The following is a 20,591-nucleotide window of genomic DNA, read 5'->3' as shown; positions in this document are numbered from 1 at the left end:
GAAGACACTGAGTGTATGCTATTTGGATCTGACAGTGCACTACAAAAATATGGACACTTGAAAAGAATAACTAATGGTTCGTCAACAATAAATATTGTAGCAGCAGTGAGGAACTTAGGAGTATTTATCGATAATAAATTGTCGATGAAGAACCATATATTGCATATTACGAAAACCTGTAACGGTCATATTAGAAACATTGCATTTATTAGAAAATACCTAAACGAAGATACTCTGGAAACAGTAATTTGCAACCAAATATTTTCGAGGCTTGAATACTGCAACGTTATATACTACGGTCTCCCTAACTACCTACTAAGAAAATTGCAAGGGGTACAAAATAGGTTAATAAAAGCACTACGTTCCCGTGATAGAATAACCCCAGCACTAATTGAGCTACATTGGCTCCCAGTAAAAGCTAGAATAGAACATAAAACACCATGTACAGTCTTTAAAGCACTAAAATATGATGAACTAATATATCTGAGAAACTGCTTAAGCTTCTTCAGACCTGAAATAAATATTGTAATCAGTCATGCAAGTGAAGCATATAGGCTATTTGAACCTAGAACAAATCGTAAGTCAGGCGAGAGAAGTTAAGTATATCTTAGTTTAACCAGACCACTGAGCTGATTAACAGCTCTCCTAGGGCTGGCCCGAAGGATTAGACTTATTTTACGTGGCTAAGAACCATGGTTACCTAGCAACAGGACCTACAGCTTATTGTGGAATCCGGACCACATTATGACGAGAAATGAATTTCTATCACCAGAAATAAATTCCTCTAATTCTTCATTGGCCAACGGAGACTCGTACGCTGGGCCAACAGCGTGCTAGCCGAGAGCTCTAACCCCCCCGCCTCCAATGAAGAACAAGAGAGCATTTGTACATTGCGCACCAAGACTGTACAACAAAATACCGCCTGAAGTGAAGAGCAAACAAGAAGAAAGCAAATTTAAAAAAGAACTAAAGACTCTCCTGTTCTGCAGGAGCTACGATACTGACGAGAAAACACTGAAAGACAATTATAAAATATAAGAAGCACCTGTGGAGCGCTGTACACAAAAGTGAACACTACTAATTGGGCCATTTTTAACCCTTGCTCTTATGTGGACACCTATTCTCTTTGCTCTTTTATCTATTACCAGCATTGCTGACTTACCTGGCTTAGTATTAAATGTATAAATTTATTGAGCGGCTCCAGGCTGCGGCAGTTGCCGATTGCCATTTCTGTTCCTTCTTTCCTGCTGGTGGGGAACATTGTCATCCACAAATATTAGGGACTCTATTTCTATATTTCTTATGAGTATTACGTTCTTTCTGCTTATCCCAGTCACTCTGTGTGTCACTATGCTGCATAGCTGTGGGCCATATATTGTTCCTTGCCTCTTCACATTTTCCGTTATTTCGAAAGTGCCTTGCCGTGTTCATTCATCTCTCGTATCAAGAAAATGAAGAGGAATTGATGGCTGATACACTTTTATTTACAGGTGTGCCGAGGGAAGAATTAGGAAAAATGAAAGAATTTATAAAAGAATTATGGTATTTTAGAGACAAAAGATATAAACCAACACAAACAAAGGAGGCACGGAACGAGAAAGGTTGGAGCCGTTTCAAAGCCAAAGCACACCTCACAATACTACTTTAACTTAACACGTACGGTAGAAAATAAGTAAAAAGCCAAAAATGCTCCATCAATTACATTTATAAGTAAAATAACTACATTTAATAGTTAAATATATATAAAATATATTTATTACATCTTCATAAATAAAAAATGTTAAAAACCTGATTATTAACCCAAAACCGACTCGAGTAAAGGACCTAATCGTCTTGGGTGGAAAATGACCGAATGACTTGATGTAAACAAATACTTTGTGATTCTTGTTGCCACAGATCCAGTCACAGAAATCAGTCGATTTTGACCGGAAATATCGACCGAATGATCGAATTGAAGATCAACCGAGGTAAATCAGTGATTGGGGTTAAATTCGTGAGTTAAAAATTTGGTTAAATTTGAGTTTTTAAGTTGAATATGGTTGAATTAAGAGAGGCATTCTCGGTCTCAAGGCGCCTACGGTTACGATTTCAATGTCAGCCCATTTAACCGTTATTTAAAGCGTTAATTCCGTTGGTTTAGTTATTTTCTTGACTTAAATAATGCAGAAAGTTAAAACAATGATTGACGTTAATCGTGGTTAAGAATTAGGTTAAATTAGGGTTTTTGAGTTAAATGTGGTTGAATTAGGTCGTGCATTTTTGTTCTCCTTGTGCCATATTTAAGCCATATTTAACTGATTTGAACTGTTATTTATATTATTTAGAATTTTATTTCGGCTTTTAAATCGCTTCCTAACTGTAGCATTCGCTTCGGGATTGGTGCTTTGCTCAATGTAATCCTAACCGGGCTCTGTTAGGGTAGGCGTCAGTCTCCCGTATATTACAGTTTATCAAATAGTTATTTTTAACTCAGTGGATTTAATTCCGACCAATTTTCTTCTCAGTTTCTTCGTTTAGGCAATTTCAAGCCTGCTCAGGCCCCTTAGGCTAGGTTAGGCTCAGAGGTGCAGGGTAGGCTATGGCCTGTAAGAATTGGCTGTAATAGGGTAAATGATTGGGCATGACACACATCGGTCGCTGAATTTTCACTTTTCACTCAATATTTAACTGGTGAAACAACAAAAAATTAAACCTTTAAGAAAACCTTTCAAAAGATTGAAGCTTCGTTAACAAAATGAGCTATAGGAAACTGCCATACGAACTAAAATAAGCATGTGAAGTCTTCGTAAATTAGGTGTTGAAGGGAATTTTGAATCCAATTTGGCGTCCCCCCAAATGCTGATGCACCCTGAACAGCGCTAGCACACTTCCTTCCCAGTGCTCATTTACCGGTGTACTGAACACTAATTGTGTATATATGTAATTTTTATCGGTATTACTCAAGATTTTAGTTGTAATCAGCAAGATAAAACAACGTTTTGTTGCTTATACTAGTGAAAGTATCAGACTTAGAATTCCTGGGGGTGATGCATTTTTACCTTGTATTCAGTGGTTTTATCCTTGCTGACATCACTACTGGAGCTCCACAATGCTTATTTGATTGTAATTATACATATTTTGTTCTTATTTCACTCAAAATACCACTTCAAATACGTGAGAATTGTTGTTTACAGCACTTTATTCCATCAAAGAAGTGAAACTGTGGCGGGAACAATTTTCCAGCCTTATTGCACATCTGGCTGCCACGAACATCCCAGAGCTGACGACACATTAGTGAATTGTTTATGCTAGAAATGTAGTTTGTTCCGACACGATATACAAACCGTCGGTCCTTTACATTAGGAATTACTTTCAGGCGTAGGCTGGAAATGGCCATTAAACTCTTGAGCAAGGTGGTTAGGCAGTAACTACCGCCAGGTAGGTGGGGATACCCACCTGCCCGGATGTAAACATTCCAGTTTGCTTTCGGCCGTCATGCGTTACTAACATGTTTTTTGTTCTCTCCGCCTGACTGTTGTTAAGCTCTTATTATCCCGGTAGGATCTACCTGTATTTTTGTTTATATATACGTGTGTTTGATATTTATTAATACAAACCCACGATTTGTGATAACCTTGCATAAGCCATCGTTTCCTGCCCTGTGTCTTGGGTTTGACTGCCAAGGGTGTAATTGGAGAAGCATAACCGAGTGGTAATGCTTCTCTTCCAGCATCCCTTTACGTAAATAGTGAAGGCGCCCCTGCATTTGGAGATATAGTTTGGGATGTAATATCTTCGCTCCCCTACATTGATCGGGACATAAGAGTTCGTTCCCTTCTTGGGCTTCCGCCCTCCATCTATAAGGGGCATCACTACTTCCTTCCTACTTATGCTGAGTATTGCTCTTCACCTGCGCTTGGAGAACTACGAGCCGGGTGGGAGGTTGCGGGCATCGTCGGTAAGTTCCACTTCCATGGCGCCCTTGGTGGCCTCCCCTCCATCCTTTTTCTCTTCCCGTAGGTTCTTCCTTTAGTAGATCTCTCTCCTTCGCCCTCTTCACTTGCTCGTCGGGTGAAGACTTGTGGGGGGGGCACTTATTATTTTCTTCTAGAGTACCTCCCCGCTGCATAAGGCAGTTCCCCTTGCAATGAGAGGAGTCTCCCTCTACTAATCATCTTTGCTTTTTCTTTCAGGTTGACAGTGAGCATCGCAGACACAGCAGTAGTTGGCTGGATGTATCAAAGAATATCTCGCATGAAGAGTCCTCCATTTAGTGTTACTTCGATCGAGGACATTACCTGGTTAGATGACATATTTCCACGGCTGTTCTTCTTCCCTGTGGATCGCCCTTTGCTGGTCTTCATGTATGTTGTTGCACTGTGGGTCTCTGTGGTCCATCTGCTCCTGCTGTTCTTCCTGTCAACTTCAGTCTCTGGGTTCTTCCTGGTCTCCTGCCGCAGCCGCCCTGATTGTTCCTGTCGCTGCTGGTGACTTTGTGACATTTCTGTCCGTTGCAGTAGCTCCTGCCTTCTGAACCGCTAACGAGACCTACATCGGCTGTCCTGATCGTGTCCCGCCACTTCTCCTAGTGGTTGTCCCCGTTCCCAGCCAGCTGCCCTGGAGGTTCAATGTCTGCCATCCTGTAGAAAATGTCAGCGTGAAGGGAAAAGGAAGTGCTTGTGGAAGTGACATTCCTGGCCATTGCAATAGCTCGTGCCCTCCAACCTGCCGTAGCTCCTGCATTGGCTTCCTGATGCCTGAATTCTCCTGGTGGTGGTGTCCTGGGCTGCCTGTGTTCCTGCCTGACTGCCCTGGAGGTTACGATGCCACCATCCTGTAAAAGATGTCGGAGTGGAGGTGAAAGGGCCCAGTGGAAGTAGCCACCGCATCTTATCTTCGATTTCGTCTTTCTGGCTCTTTCCTGCCAAGGTCCACCGAGAATCAGACAGACCCCGTCAGCCAAAGGAGAGGAAGGCTGCTTCTTCCCTTGTGCCCTTGTAGGCAGGGGGCTCTCGCTGGTCTTTCCTGACCTGGGTTAGTCCGATCAAGCCCTGGGTTTTGTGTTTGAGAACCACCAGAAGACCTCGGTTTATGATCCCGCTCCCAGTCCTAGAGGTTCCGCCTCTAAGACAGGGGCTGCTTAAGCGGACTGACTCTCCAAGTGCTCGAGATTCTATGGAATATCAAGTTTCCTGACCTGGTCCAGAGAGATTTTCCTCGGCCCACCGGGAGCAGTGCGAGAAAAGGGCCGAGTCACAGGTGTCTCCTGCCAGCACCGCACCGCTCCCGTTTTGCCAGTGCTCGGTCGGGTTCCCAGCCTGGAGTCTCGATCCTGTCGGGCCAACACCAGAAGAAGCAGGGAAGAGATTCCCTTGGGAGTCCTGCACTTCTAAGACTGACTTCTTCTGGGAAACAAGCTCTTTGGCAATTTTCCCGCCCTAGGGCAAAACCGAAAGCATTCTCCTGTGGGATCTTTTTTTGGGGGCGCGAGTCTCGTCTCGCCACGCCCTCATTGCCAATCTTGAAGTCTGCATCTAAGACTGGTTCTGTGAGAGGCTCTTTCGACTCTTAGAAACTGAAAGCAGGTGTCCCGATTTTTGAGAGTCTCGGGCTAGCCCAGGTGTATGAATCATGAGTCTGATGATGAGAGGCATAGGATGAGAGAAAGTGCCGAGACACCCAGGTGTCTGGGTGCCGAGACACCAGGTGTCTCGATACTGCCCGCCAGCTGCTTCGGTTGCTCGGCTGGGCTTCATTCTTGTGTCTTGAACTTTAGGGTTCGAGCATGCAAGATAGCAGACACAGAATTCCCCTTTGAACCTTCTTCTCGAGGGGCCTCGGCCTTGAAGGAGTTTAGAGTTCGGGAAACTAGCAATTGTTCACGGCAGACGAGTTCCGGCTTGCCCAGTTCTGATTGTGTTCGCGCGATCAGCTCGGCTTGGCTCGGCCCCTTGTCGCGCTTACGAGACTGGTTCGGCTCAACTCTGCTTGCCAGACTGCTTGGCTCGGCTTGCCCCGCCTGCCTCCCAGTCCACTGCATACCAACCAGCTGGATCGCGTTCGCATGATCGGCTCGGTTTGGTGTGGCTCGGCTCGGCCCTACTCAGTTTTTTCTGATTCGGGTTCTCGGCTATGTTCGAGTGAGCTTTTTGCTCTTCCCAGGAAAGCGCTTTGCCATGGCACAAGTGCTCTTCTTCCCCTGTGTGGCAGTGATCTCTTTCGGTTGATTATCGCTCACGGTCCACCTCTCCTTCTTATCTTACTGGCAGGACAGGTAGGGATACTCTTTCTCCTCACTTGTCCTCTTCTCCTCTCGGTTGTTCCGAGAGGCACGAGACGGACAGAGAGAGCTCCGACGAACTTCTTCGGATTCGGCTGCCTGGCGTGCTTTGGGTGTCGGTCCCCTGATTCTCTCGTAGTATAACCAGGTAGCCGAGGAGGGTTTCATGGGATCTGTCAAGGTCTCCCTCCAAGGGGAGAGGTACATGAGTTTCACGCTTCAGAAACAGCGAGGGTTTTCCTCTTCAAGTTGCAATCCGCCTCCGTGTTTTCGGAGAACTTCGCGCCAATTCGTCGGCGTGAGGATCCCTGGGACAGGACTGTAGCTCCCTCAATGAATAATATTCATCACTGCAACAACCCTTGCAGTTCCCGAGGGACCGAGAGTGTTGGGGACTGCCACGGTTTGGTTTCCGAGAGCATTCTCAAACTGATGAATTCTTTTCTTCGAAGGAGTTAATTCAGGTCGAAACACCAAGCTTCCCCCCCTGCCTCGACAGAATATAAATTCTTCTTGCCTTGGAGGGTCTTGCCAACTGCAGTGTTTTGGGCAATTCTGGTGCTAAGAAGAAGGACTTTGTCCCAATTTGGATCTCCGGTTTCGTAAGTCCCGAGTTGGCTTGACCCTTAGAAACAAACCTTTACTTGGTTTTGCCTTTCTCTTTCAGAGATTTGCCAGATACCTCGGTAATCAAGGTTCGTACCAGGGCACTGCCTTGTCCTTTGGACAATGGCCAAGAGCTTTGGGTCTTAGTCATCTCAACTGGACCTTGAGTTGAAGCCAGCCCCCCTCAACTCCTTAGCTAAGAAATCCCAGGCTTCAGAAGAAGATTGCAACTGCTGATGCCTGGACGAAATGATACTTAACGAATCTCTGAGACTGGTAGCGACATTGCCGAGACTTGGGAATGGATTCCTTCAGGAGAAGTATCCATTTCCCTTAGGCCTCGGCAATTTTTTCCATCAAACTTCCATCCCGCCTCCTCTCCCGTGCTCCCGATTCAGGAAAGGCCAGCCCAGGTAGAGCTAATTTGCTCGGTACCCTGTCATCTTGCAGAAGCTTCCCCATGGTGGAGAATGGAAGTCTGCTTCCATTCCTCCGTCCTTCTTTCCTCTTCGAAGTATGAGGAAGGAGTTAGGCTAATGCTTGATTGAAGGAACCTTCGAATATGCTTGCCTATTCCCCTCATATCTTATGTCTACTTACAGATTCACCGATTGAGGAACAGGCGCACACTGGTAAGACCTTGTCTTGAAGGTGTGTGACCGAGACGATTAGTACCTTCTCATCACCGTGCTGGGCATAGGGCAGCCTTTTGGCCATCCGAGAATTCAGGATGAGTTTTGCAGCACTCACTGGTTTTGTTGAACAACAAAACCACAGTAGTGGCATTTGTCGACAAACAAGAGGTAATTATTTTTTCCTCCTGTTTCATCTCAACATTTGCAGGTACTCGAGTGTTGTTCTATTGCACACTCAACAGCTCAGTTAACCAGATGCATTCCTGGTGGGGATGTATTGGTAGGCAAGCCTGGCCTCTGGTTTGAGTGATCGGGATGGAACATGCTGCTCACTCTTTTCTTCACGAAGATTCATGCAGAGACTGCTCAACTGAGAAATCCCTACCGTCCTTCTGTTGCCTCCCTGCACAACAAGTCGGTAGTTTTTCTTGCTCCTTCATACCAGACCCGGGGCTGTTTCTGTGAGGCATGCTGTCTTTTAGGGGAAAACTTGATATCTACATTTTTTCCCTCCATATTTGTCCGTTTCGCTAGGGGTTCATAAGCATGGCTCACCCCAAGTTACAGACAAATACTTGAAGACTTCGCCTTCATCCGACGTGATTGCCGAGGGATCGAGAAGAATTCCACTCGACCCAACCTCTTGTAGCAGTTACACAAGAAGCGGTTCTTGAGGCAGTACATCCCTATATGTTCAGGACTGGGAAACCTTCCAGCTTTCCTTGCAAGCATAGGCTTTCTCGCCGAGCAGCAACGGATATAGCTGGATATCCCTTGAAGTCCTCTGTAACACAGTCCCAGGGACTGGATCCGTCTTCGCTGATGGTGTCGTTGATGGAACTTCTTCTCGTGTCAGAGTCGCTCTTCATGTCTGGATTTCCTCTTCTTCTCCAACGAGGATTGCTTCTCTCCCTTTCATTTGTGAAGAATGTAGGCCCTTGTGACCTAGCCTTCTATCTGAAGTAGCCTTCTTCTCTTCAGTCGAGAGTTAGCTACGGACGAGAAGCTTCTTCGGTCGTGCTGTCCCTGGGAACTGTTCCCTGGGTGGCATGTGACTCGTTTAGGGTTCCTGTCCGTGCTCTGCATGCGCCTTATGAGAGTCGTCGGATAGAGATATGCCCTCTTAGGACCATCTCTCATCTTACTCCGGCCTTGGTGTAGAAGATGGAAGAACAGGGATGGGGATCATACCTCGACTCCTTCTCGGATGTTGTAGGTGGACTCCGAATCCATTGACATCTACTGTCGGGTTCGAGTCCTGGTTCCCCTCCTCCTTGGACTTTGTGTCGATGATCCAGATCATTAGTTACTTTGTCCTATTAGGGAGCTATGGTACTTTCCAAAGGCTTGACATTCCTAACCTGGATGTTGTCAATGTTTCCACTAGTACTGTCTCTCCCAAGGAAGAAGTGTCTAAGGACACATCTTCCTCCTGACTTCGTGAAGCGATCAAAGGAGGTACTTGGCAGCTGACGACGACGATACCGGTACCTTCCACCCGAGAGCTCACAAAGTCGATGGCTTGGTCCATCCCTTGCATTCCAGAAGTTTCTGTCGGTCTGGAAGCAAGACATGGTCTCTTAGACCATACTCTTGTCTTCTTCCTTCGGTCTTGACCACATGCCCTTGGAACCTTTTTTCCTTGGCTCTGTGGTGGCTGCTCAACAAGTTGTGTTTTCTTACTCGGCTCCTTCAAGAGGACGAGTAGCATCTCGCCTAAGGCGTTGGTTCTGGAAGTGAGAAGGATTCCGAGAGTGACTGGCCTCTCTTCCTCCTCCTTCCCCGTCCACCAACTTCTCTTCCTTAGGGATGAGAATAGGACTCGAACCAATAGCTGCTGGAACTGGCACTGATGCGGTAAGACTACACATCGAGCACCCATTCTATTTTTCTTAGAATCATAGAAGCAATTCTGCTCCTTCCTCTAGCAAGGGGAGGAAGGAGAGTCTGACAATAAGGGAGCCCTATCTCTGCTTTTCCTTACTGCCTCCGACTCTAGATCCTTCCAACCTATTTCGTAGGAGTTACGTTTCCTCACATTCCAGCTTGCCTTTCGGTCCAGGTTCAGATTGAGAGGTGGCATGAGGTGGGCATAGTATGTTATGCAAAGGACCTCAGGTTTGTATAGTTAGGAAAAATACAATTTACTTTCAAAAATTGTGATTTGTTCCGACACAATGTACAAACCGTCAGTCCTTTACATTAGGAAGACTCACTGGTTGGAGGGAGGAATCTGAGTGAGTCTTCTGAACTGACTGGAGTTCTGCACACCTGGGCTACTCCTGGTCGAAAGAGCGAGGAGGAGTACCAAGCCTCTAACATACTGATTGGAGTGTAGGAACTGCAAGATCAAATGTCAGAACTGGACCTTTTCACACGAGTGAGGAAACGTAACTCCTACGAAATAGGTTGGAAGGATCTAGAGTTTCGGACATGTGGTGCTCAAACACTGGAAGCTCGGAGGGAGCCACTAAGCACTCCATGGACCACTGGACAAGCACTTGTCGTCAAACAGAGGCATCAGCATAGCAGGCTGGAGTCCGGTGCCCAGGAAGACTACCATTGTCAAGTGATATTCACATTACACATTAAAACATTACGCCTTCATCAAAACACCTTGAATGGCTGTCTAACACTACATTTCTACTTAAACGCCTTTCCAGTGCTTGTCTGTCGATACCTGGATCACAGGCTCGACTGAAGGGAAACTAACTGGGGGCTAACCCCCTCAGACTCCCTTGGATCGCCAGTATGCCTACTCCCAGGTTTAGGGGAGTATGAAAGGAACTTAGGTCTAGGATATCTGACGGGCTGGATACTGCCTCCTCCACGAAGACTCCTTTTCAGTGGCTGTCTGTTGATACCTGGGAATATGCAACAGATTCGACCAAAGGGGCCATTACCCAGAGCAATTCCCACCAGTCTCCCTTACACATTCAGTATGACTTCTCCCAGGTGTAGGGGGGTATGACAGTGACTTAAGTCTAGGAGAACAGCCGGGCGGGATAATCACCTCCTCCACTGCACAACACTTCACTTTGCAAGGTTAATTTTCTGGTAATCCAGAAGCAAGACTGGCGATGGCATGGGCAGGAAGCCATGGAGCCAGGCACAGAAGCAAGTGGTAATAACACAGGGTAGAAGTAGGAGAGAAAATGGTATGAAAGCTCTACATGCCTGGCTGTCAGCTACAGATGCCGCCCGTGGGCACTAGGGCGTTTATGGGCACTTCTGGCTGCTCAGAGAATGAACTGGTGCCAGATAGCAGGCATCATCGAGTGCTCTGACACTTTTTTTGTGGGGCGCCTTTTGGCTGCTCAGAGCATGAGTTGGCGCCAGATAGTAGATGGCGTCAGTGGGCGCCATGGAGCGCTCGAAGCATAACCTGACGTCAGGCTGAAGTGGGTGCCAATGGGCTCTACTGGGTGCTGGAAGTGTGGAACGCTCACGATCTGTGCATCAACCCAGATGCGTGTCATCCTTGCACAGCAGACATGAGAAGCTTCTCAGAAATGTTCCCACTTAGTAAATGTACTGTCGAAGCAAATACTGAGACCGATTCTCGGCCGACAATAACGTCTCTTTCCATTCAGCACCCTGCTCTCCATACTCCTTCTGCCCTTACACTTTTCAATTCTGCAACAGAAAGTGAGGGTTAAGGTAAACTATTTAACAACAGCTAGCAAGTAGACTAGGTGCGGTAAACAATCATAAGATGCAAATCTTTGGCCTAAAGGAATGACTAAACATTCAAGAATTACTTTTAAGGCAATTATTTATTGACAGCTTGCGAGAAGCCTCTACCCTATAAACACCATTCAAGAATTTACTTAAAGGCAAACCTAATCCACCAGTGGCTTGCCAGAGGTCTAGGCCTGGTAAACAAAGCAATATAAAAGTTTTGGCTAAAAGAATGGCATAAGATACAAGAATGACTTTTTAGGGCAAAACTATAACGGCTCGCTAATAGTCTAGGCAAAAAATAGACAAAAGTTCTACTCAAGAATTACTTTTAAGGCATTTATTATTAGCGGCTTGCAAGAGCTTATGCCCAGAAAACATCATTTGAAAATTTCATTTTAAGGCAAAACTATATACCAATGGCTCACAAGTAATCTAGGCCTGGTAAACAAAACAATGCAAAAGTCTCAGCCTAAAGGAACGGCGTAACATACGAGGATTACTTCAAAGTCAAAATTCTCTTGATGAATCAAGTTAATAACAACAAAACAAGAAAAAACTCATCCTGAGATTTCATGATGGTTACTAATACATGTTCCAGTGGATGTATACACCACTGAAATCCAGTTAAATCACTGGAAAATAATGAATTAGCTGCTGCCATAACTCGCTGTTTACCTGAACACGGCAGGAACAGACTGAGGTTATCTGCTAAAGTCGTTACTAATATTTCCACTAGTGGGGGGGAACTGGTCACCTACACAGATGTTTGAAGTGTTACCCGCAAAATTTGAATTCAAGCTGCCGTGTAAGTGAACTAGTTGCTATGTAATTACTTGGTAAGTTACTTATATACAACTAAAGCTTTTAATTTATTGTTCATAACAAACCCATCAATCATACTGAGCCCATATTCGCAGTCATGATTTCCACAGAAACTGATTCCCAAGTCTTCCAGAAGAACAGTTATCCAAACATAAGTGTCTGTAGACCAACAGTTCATTGGAACTACTTCACTCATTCTGTCGTGTGTCTGACAAGACTCTCCATCCTGACATCATCTCGCTGTTGTGATGCTGTGTTTCTGAAGTACTCACTGAATTAATGTCATACCACTCATACCCAACCAGACCTTAGTCTCGTCACCAGTCTCGGACTTGTGGCACGAGGGAATGAAATAGGATGGAATATAAAATCTAGGCCACAGGCCAAGAGCTGGGACCTATGAGGTCATTCAGCACTAATTGGGAAACTGAGAGGAAGAGAAAGGTTTAAAAGGTGTGTGTAACAAGAGGGAACCTCACAGCTGTATTATGAAACATCGTTAGGAGAGAGCTGAGTAAAGAAAAAAAATACGAACAGAGGTACAGTACAAGGAATGAAAGGGGTTGCAACTAGGGGCTGAAGGGGTGCTCCAAGGAACCTTTAGAAATGCCTATAGTGCACTGCATGAGGTGCACTGATGGCACTTCTTCCCTACAGGGCAGGAGTGGGGGGGGGGGGCCAGACAAAAGGAAAAATGTTCCTTGACATCATCCTCTTGGCCTTTTACCTCTTCCTCCAGTCAAGCCAACAAGAACATACATTATGCACATATTAAAGAGAGCACACAACTGACTTCAGCTTACAGTAAACCCTCCATATTCATGTTCTCACGATTCGAGGACTCACGTATTCGCAGATTTCTCTGTGGAACATATCTACCCATTATTCGCGGAAAATTCGCCCATTTGCGGTATTTTTCACTGAGAAATATTCACTAATTACTGTATTTTCATATAATTTTCATGAATAAATCACTTTTTGTGATGAAACTATTAAAATACTAAAGTATAAGCATTTTTAGAGGGTTTTTCTTGTGTTTAAACTAATCAAAATAAGCAATCCTAAGTGTTTTTAGAGGGGTTTTAAGTATTAGCAGACTTTAACTATTCAGGGGGGGGTTGCGGTACGCATCCCCTGCAAATACGGGGGGTTTACTGTAAAGAACAAACAGAATGAGGACTGGCAATGATGGAAGACAATGAGCACAAAGAGTATTATGGCTATTGAGTTAAAAAATCTGCAAATCTCAAAGTAGCATCACAATTTTTGAAAAAAAATAATTTTTAAAAGTAAATTGTATTTTTCCTAACTATACAAACCCGAGGTCCTTTACATTAGGGATTACTTTCAGGCGTAGGCTGGAAACGGCCGTTGAACTTCAAACAAGGTGGTTAGGCAGTTAACTACTGTCCGGGAGGCGGGAGTACCGCCTGCCCGGATGTAAACATTCCAATTTGCCTTTCGGCCCAGGTACAGATTGAGGGGTGGCATGAGGTGGGCATAAAGTGTAAAGGACCTCGGTTTGTATAGTTAGGAAAAATACAATTTACTTTTAAAAATTGTTATTTGTTCCGACACAATATACAGAACCCTCGGTCCTTTACATTAGAGACTCACTGATTGGAGGGAGGAATCTGATAAAGTCTCTCTGAACTGACTGGACTTCACCACCTTGTCTTCCCTTCCTGGTCGTAAGAGCGAGGAAGGGAAAACTGCCTCTGACAAAAGATCGGGTTATAGGAAACGCAGGATCAGTATGGGTCCCTTTGCATGAAAGAGGAAACGTCAGTTCATGCAAAGTAGGCTAGGAAGAATTTTGACGTCGGATGACAATAAGGCAAATACAAGCATTGGGTTTGTCTCAAAGTCATGGTCTCCTTCCTCCCCTTGCAAGAGGAAGGAGTGGGGTTGCTTCTATTAACCTGAACAGAAACAGAACGGGAGCTCTCGTTATGTGCTTATCTGCCTCGATCGCCCGGTCCAGCTTGTAACGGCACGTCCGCTCCCTGCCCGTGGGAAGAGAGCCAGGATGGGGAGAAAGAAGAGAGGCCAGTCACTCAACATTCATTCTCCCAATCACCACCGTACAACATAGGCGAGATGCAACCTGTCCCGTTAGAGGAGCTGGATAAGCTACACAACTTGTTGAGCAGCCACCACAGGACCCAAGGAAAAAGTGTCCAAGGACTTGTGTGCAACATCCCGGAGGTAGAAGGAGGTGAAGGTAGTCTGTTGGGACCACACACCCGCCTTCAGCACCTGTGGTACCGACATATTCTTCCGGAATGCGAGGGACGGACCAATGCTGCGGATTTCATGAGCTCTCGGACGAAGTGTACCGGTGTCGTCTTCTCCTGCAGCAGAGTACTCTCCTTATTGTCTCACGAAGCCAAAAAGAGATGGTATTCTTGGACACTTCTTTCTTGGTCGAGCCAGTGCTAACGAAGAGTCATCGACACTCAGGCCGGAGGTGCCAAGTCCTCTTCAGATAGCGCCGCAGCACCCTAACAGGACACAGTAGCATCTCGTCTGGATCATTATCTACAAAGTCCTCTAGAGGGGATCGTGAAGGACTCGAACCGTGCGTCAGGGACCGAAGGGTTCTGAGTCTTTGCTACGAAATCCGGGATGAAATTGAGCGTAACTGATCCCCATCCCCTCGAGTGTTTAACATCGAAGGAAAGTCTGTGAAGCTCGCCAACTCTCTTCGCCGATGCCAGGGCAAGCAAGAAAATGGTCTTGAGGGTCAGATCCCTGTCTGACGACTCTCGTAACGGCTTGTACGGTGCACGAGTCAGGCTCCTTAATACGAGAGTCACATACCACGTAGGGGGCCTGAGATCCCTGGGTGGGCAAGACCGTTCGAAGCTTCTCATGAGTAGAGAAATCTCGAAAGAGGAGGAGATGTCTACTCCTTTCAGCCGCAAGACTAGGCCGAGTGCGGCGCGGTAGCCTTTTACAGCTGAAACGGAGAGAAGCTTCTCTCTGCGAAGGAAGACGAGGAAGTCCGCGACCTGCTAAACAGTAGCTCCGACCGGAGAGACACCCCTTCAACGACACCAACCACAGAAGACGGACCACTTTCCCTGGTATACTGCTGCGGAGGATCTTCTGAGGTATCCTGCCATCTCTGTTGCTGCGCCGGCGCGAAAAAGCCTCTCGCTCGCAAGAGATGGTGGATAACCTCCAGCCGTGAAGACACAGGGAATGCACTGCCAGGTGGAACCGCTGCGTGAGGTTGACGCAGAAGGTTGGGCCAGGGGAATTTCTCTCGGCGCCTCGGAGAGGAGAGCTAGCAGGTCCGGGTACCAAATGGCCATTTGGTGCCACCAGAGTCATTCTGAGATTCGGGGTGATCATCACCGGCTGATCACACGGCGAATCAGACAGAATGGGGAAAGGCGTAGACGTCGAGATTGTTCCACGGGTGTTGGAACGCGTCCTCCGCAGCGGCCCATGGGTCCGGCACGACAGAACAGAAGACCTGGAGTTTTCTGTTGTGCCGGGTGGCAACAGATCGATGGCTGGACGCCCCCACAGGTCGAACAGCCTTTCCGCTACTTCCTGATGGAGGGACCATTCGGTCCCTACCACCTGGTTCTGGCGGCTGAGCTTGTCTGCCACGACATTCCTCTTGCCTGGAATATACCTGGCTGACAGCTCTACCAAGTGAGCCACGGCCCACTCGTGCACCTGCATCGTCAACTGATGAAGCTGGTGGGACACCAGTCCCCCCTGCTTGTTGACGTATGCCACTACCGTGGTATTGTCGCTCATCAGTACCACAAAGTGTCTCATCACTCAATCCCGGAACTCCTGGAGGGCCAGGAAGGCCGCCTTGAGCTCCAGGATGTTGATGTGAAGGTGCTTGTCATCTCGGTGCCACACTCCCGAAGTCAGCAACTCCTCCAGGTGTGCGCCCCATCCCTCGGTCGATGCGTCTGAGAACAGAAGCATGTCTGGAGGGGGAGTATGCAGGGATACTCCTATTAAGAGGTTCCTGTCGTCTAACCACCAGTGAAGGTCCTTTCTCACTTCCTCGGAAAGAGGAATGAGGAAGGACTGGGGGTCTCGGGACTGGGACCAATACTCCTTTAGTCTCCACTGGAGAGACCGCAGGTGAAGACGCCCATGAGGTACTAGTTTCTCCAATGACGACAGGTGACCGATGATGACTTGCCATCGCCGAACTGGTTGCTCCTGCCGAGACAGGAACAACTGTGCTGCCTGCCTGAACTTGCTGATACGAGAGTCCGAGGGGAAGACTTTCGCTGCCACCGTGTCTATCAGCATGCCCAGGTACTTTGTCCTCTGCTTGGGGGTGAGATCTGACTTCTCCAGATTTACCATGATCCCTAGATCCCGGCAAAACTTGAGGAGACGATCCCTGTCCTGTAGCAACAGCGAGCGAGAGCTCGCTAGGACTAGCCAGTCGTCGAGATACCTCAGTAGACGTATCCCGTTAGAGTGGGCCCAAGCTGACACGAGAGAGAACACTCTCGTGAACACCTGGGGAGCAGTCGAGAGCCTGAAGCAAAGTGCCCTGAATTGGAAGACCGACTTCCCGAGGACGAAGCGGAGGTACTTGCGCGAAGACGGATGGATGGGTATCTGGAAATATGCATCCCTCAAGTCCACCGTAAGCATGAAGTCGTTCTCCCTGATGGAGGCCAGCACAGTTTGCGCTGTTTCCATCGTGAACCGAGTCTGGCGAATGAAACGGTTCAAGGGAGAGAGGTCTATGACCGGTCTCCATCCCCCTGATGCCTTCTCTACGAGAAAGATGCGGCTGTAATAGCCTGGAGACTGGTCCGACACGACTTCTACAGCACTCTTGCTCAGCATGGCTTGCACTTCTTGCTGTAGTGCGATGTCCTTCGACGAACCTGGTAGATAAGTTTGGAGATGGACCGGAGTGTAGGTGAGGGGAGGCTGAGACTCGAAGGGTAGTAGATATCCCTCCCGAAGGACATCCACTATCCAGGTCTCGGCTCCGTGTCGCTGCCACGTTGCCCAATGGCTCGACAGGCACCCCCCACCTTCGGCAGCTTTTGGGGGGGAACGCCGCCCTAGCGTCCCCCCCTTCTTCTTACCCTTGCCCCCTTTACCGGCATGGAAAGGGGGCTGAAAGGGGCGGGAGTGACCCCCCCTTCTCGAGGAAGAAGAAGGCTGGGTGTTTCCTCGGGACCCCTTCGAAGACTGGGACTTCTTAGGGGCCGAGGAAGTGCCAGCCTGGCCCGAAGACCTGGCTGCAGTGGGGTGAGAAGACCCAGAGGTCTTAACCACTGCCTGGTGGACAAGCCGGTCGCTTTCATCGGCACGGCGTTTGTCCACTGCGGCGTCCACCAACTCTCTAGGGAAGAGAGAGGAGGAACCCAGCAACAGTCCATTCCGAAGGGCGATAGCTGACTCGGGACCTACGGACCTGGCAAAGCGAGAGAGAACAGCGTCTCTCCGCTTTAGCACTAGGTTTGCCCACAGGTTTGCAGTCTGGTGGGCAAGGTAGGAAATGGCCCTACCTCCAGACTGGCACAGTCTCCCAAAGGCGGAGTCCTCCCCAGGTACGATAGTGCCTGAGGAAGCAGCTACCTTCGATACTGTGAATGACCACAGATTGAGCCAGGAGACTGCTTGGAAGGCTGCCATGGCGGTGGCTTCCAGGGTTGCAGCTTCTTGCTGAGAGATAGAAATGTTCTCTGCAGTCAATTGCTGCAACAACAGACCCGGATCCAAACGAGTCAGGTCGGGTCAACCTGTTTAGTCAGCAACGCCCCTTCCACTGGTGCGTAAAAACGCTTCTGACGAGGCGGGGGGGGGAGGGAAGACGCTTGTCCGGCGGCTCGATCGAAGCGAGCTGTCCTGCCCAGACACAAGACCATTCACCTGATCAAGAACTCCATCGGCAAGCGTGGACCACGGCAGCCCCACCGAAGCCTTGGGTTCCTTCTTGGGTCCCCAGAAGGATTCGAGGCGCAACGGACAATCCACAGACGAGGCCGTGGTCCCTTCCCCGAGGTCGTTGTGCTGACGAATCAGCGCGATAACCTCCGCAAAAGTCCTCTGTATTTCAGGGGTGTCCGCATCCTGGGGCAGAGGACCTTCGAGTCCTTCAAGGGTGCGGTCCTCCCGAACTACTCTCCCTGCAGGAGGGAGAACCTCGGCAGACCCCCGAGGACCTTCCTGAACTACGCGGGCATAGGACCTGGTCGAGCCAAGGACCTGCCAGGAACATACCCCCCCATGCAGTTGAACTCTGAGTCCTCAGAGTTCCTCCTCTCCGACTCGCGCCCCTGGAGGAGACCAAGGAGGCGGAGGGGACAGGCGAGGAAGATCAGGGCGCTCCCACTGCCTTTACTGGCAGAACCAGCAGAGGCAGCAGGCCGAGAGCAGTCACCAACCCACAATGATGACGGGCCCCGGGTCGAGGAGACCGTTTCAGCCCAGGTGAAACGATCTCCGAGGAGAGCGGAGGTGGCTCGCGAGAGCCGAGCCATGCACTCGCCTCCCCGAGCCAGGCTGGCCCGGGACGTGGCCGGGGACTGGGAGGAGTCGAGCGCAGCGGCTGGCTGGCGCGAGCTTGCGCTGTCCTCTGGGCGTGCCCCAGACTTCTTCGAGGCCGGCCTCTCGGGGAAGACTGAGTAGGGGACTTCTTCCCTGTTTCTCCTTGCGTTCTCGGCCTGCGGGGCTGAAGCACTGTCCCGAACCTGACCTGGCACTGGAAGGAGTGCCAGCAGGAAGAGGCGGAGCACCTGCATGCCCTGGCTCTTTCTCTCATCCCACGCCCTGGTCCGTACAGCGAGAAGTGTCCACCATATCAGACTGGGGTACCCGAGTCTCCTTGGGGACCCAGGTACTCGGAGCAACTCATGAACGAGTGTCCGACGCGGACTCGCTGGCCTTAGAAGCAGGATGTTTCTTAGGCGCAGCGGGAGAGTGCCGACCTTGGTCTGCACCCCTTGGCTCCCGGTGCCCCTGGCCCGGAGGCAACCTTGTGCAGCGGTTCCCTGATCCGAGGATCGGGAAGAGCCGACAAGAGATCCCACTGCCTTCCCTGTGGAAGGAGGCAGACCCTTAGAAATCTCAGTGCGAGGTTTCTTAGGGGAGAGGCAGACTTCTTCTTCTTGACCGCGAAGCCTCGGAAGGAGAAGAGGAAGAAGCAGGTGAGCGACGACAATGATGAAGATGAAGATGAAGACGATGACGACACCTTCCTAGACCTCTTCTTCTTCTTCTTCACTATCTGCTTCAGGAAAGCAGTCAAATCCCCAAGCCAGGAAAACAAGGCCGCCGACTCAGGAACAGCAGGAACAGGGAGAGGGCTGCAGCAGAAGGCGCATCCCGGGCAGCGACGGCGGAGCTTGGGCCAGCATTTGCCTGGGCGGAGAGAGCCGCGCGTCAGCCAGGAACCAAAGTGGGTGGGGCCAGGGATGCAGGCGCCGCCCCTCCCGTGTGCAGATTCAAGTCGGGCCGCGCCAAGGTCGCTGGGATGGGGATGGAGGCAGACGAAGGGCCGGGCTGGAGAGTCAGACGAGGAACTGAATCCGAAGACAGGCCATGGTCAGCAACAGGGGCAGCAACAGTCACATATGGATATGATGACGTCACCATGTAGGAGGGGCCAGCACGCGTGAATGGAGCCAGGAAGCCAGGCGGCAGTGGAACAGTGTGCTGGCCCGCGGATGACGCCGACACTTGGGTGTCCAGTTGCGAAGCCACTGAAATCAGCATCTGGACGAACCTCGAGAAGGTGACAGTTGTCGTAGTGGCTGTCGCTGCCGTGTGGGTCGTGACTGGAGGGGGGGGCAGGGGAGCCAATCCCTCCAGAGCCGAGCCAGGTAGGCCCAGGTGTAGCCAGGAAGAGTTGGGATTCATCGCCTGGCTATCCAGTCCGGGACCTGAAGCAAGAGTCGGGTTAGATAGAGAAGCCTCTACCCGCTCCGGAGGAAAAAACTCCCCTCCGGAACGGGAAGAGACTTCCGAGATGATGTCGCGGTCCAACTCTCCCCCGCGCCCTTCCACAAACGATGAAACGTAAGAGGAAGGGGAGGGGGAGTCCTCACCCGAGGGAGAGGGAGCAAGAAGGGGAAGTTCGCCGGGAGGGAGAAATGAACCCGACACATTCGCCACCAACGGAGTCGTCGGGGGCGTATTTCCCTCAGACGACTCCTTGGTAGGCTTACGACGGTAACGTCGCCTCCCCTCGAACTTGCCCCATTGCTCGGAGGACCACAAACAACACTCACTACAAGTATTGTCGCTTGAACACACGCCCCCTGCAAGATGTACAGAGTGCGTGTGGGTCCACGTCGACTCTAGATCTGAATGAATTACACTTTTTACTCCCACCCCAGGACACACACGCTGGGGATAGGAGGGCTTAGTTGGCTTTTCCATTTTGAATGAAAAAAAAAAGAAATATTCCCACCAAAATAGAAGAAAAAATGCTGTCAGGCAGAGAGCGAAAGAACAACATCCGTGCGCTACGACGGCCGAAAAAGCAAATTGGAATGTTTACATCCAGGCAGGCTTACTCCTTTCCGACCCACTGGTTTAACTGCCTAACCACCTTGTTCCTCCCCAGTTCA

At 49.2% G+C, this 20,591-nt stretch overlaps 1 protein-coding gene across 15 annotated transcripts in view; it reads left to right on the top strand.

The window, feature by feature from the left end:
• Nucleotides 1–1,854: 1,854 nt before the first annotated feature.
• The window catches only part of LOC136835664 (oocyte zinc finger protein XlCOF6-like), a 71,085-nt gene continuing 52,348 nt past the window's right edge, over nt 1,855–20,591 (top strand). For 14 of the 15 annotated variants that reach the window (XM_067099487.1, XM_067099486.1, XM_067099494.1 and 11 more), the window contains exon 1: nt 1,855–1,967. The gene's annotated coding sequence lies outside the window, so the exon portion shown is untranslated. The remainder of the gene's footprint in view (nt 1,968–20,591) is intronic. The other variant, XM_067099497.1, reaches the window with a different exon arrangement.

Source organism: Macrobrachium rosenbergii, chromosome 55 (genome assembly GCF_040412425.1).
Source record: "Macrobrachium rosenbergii isolate ZJJX-2024 chromosome 55, ASM4041242v1, whole genome shotgun sequence".
Lineage (NCBI taxonomy): Eukaryota > Metazoa > Arthropoda > Malacostraca > Decapoda > Palaemonidae > Macrobrachium > Macrobrachium rosenbergii.
The sequence above is the reverse complement of the archived record's forward strand: the minus strand, read 5'-3'. Positions and strand labels throughout refer to the sequence as shown.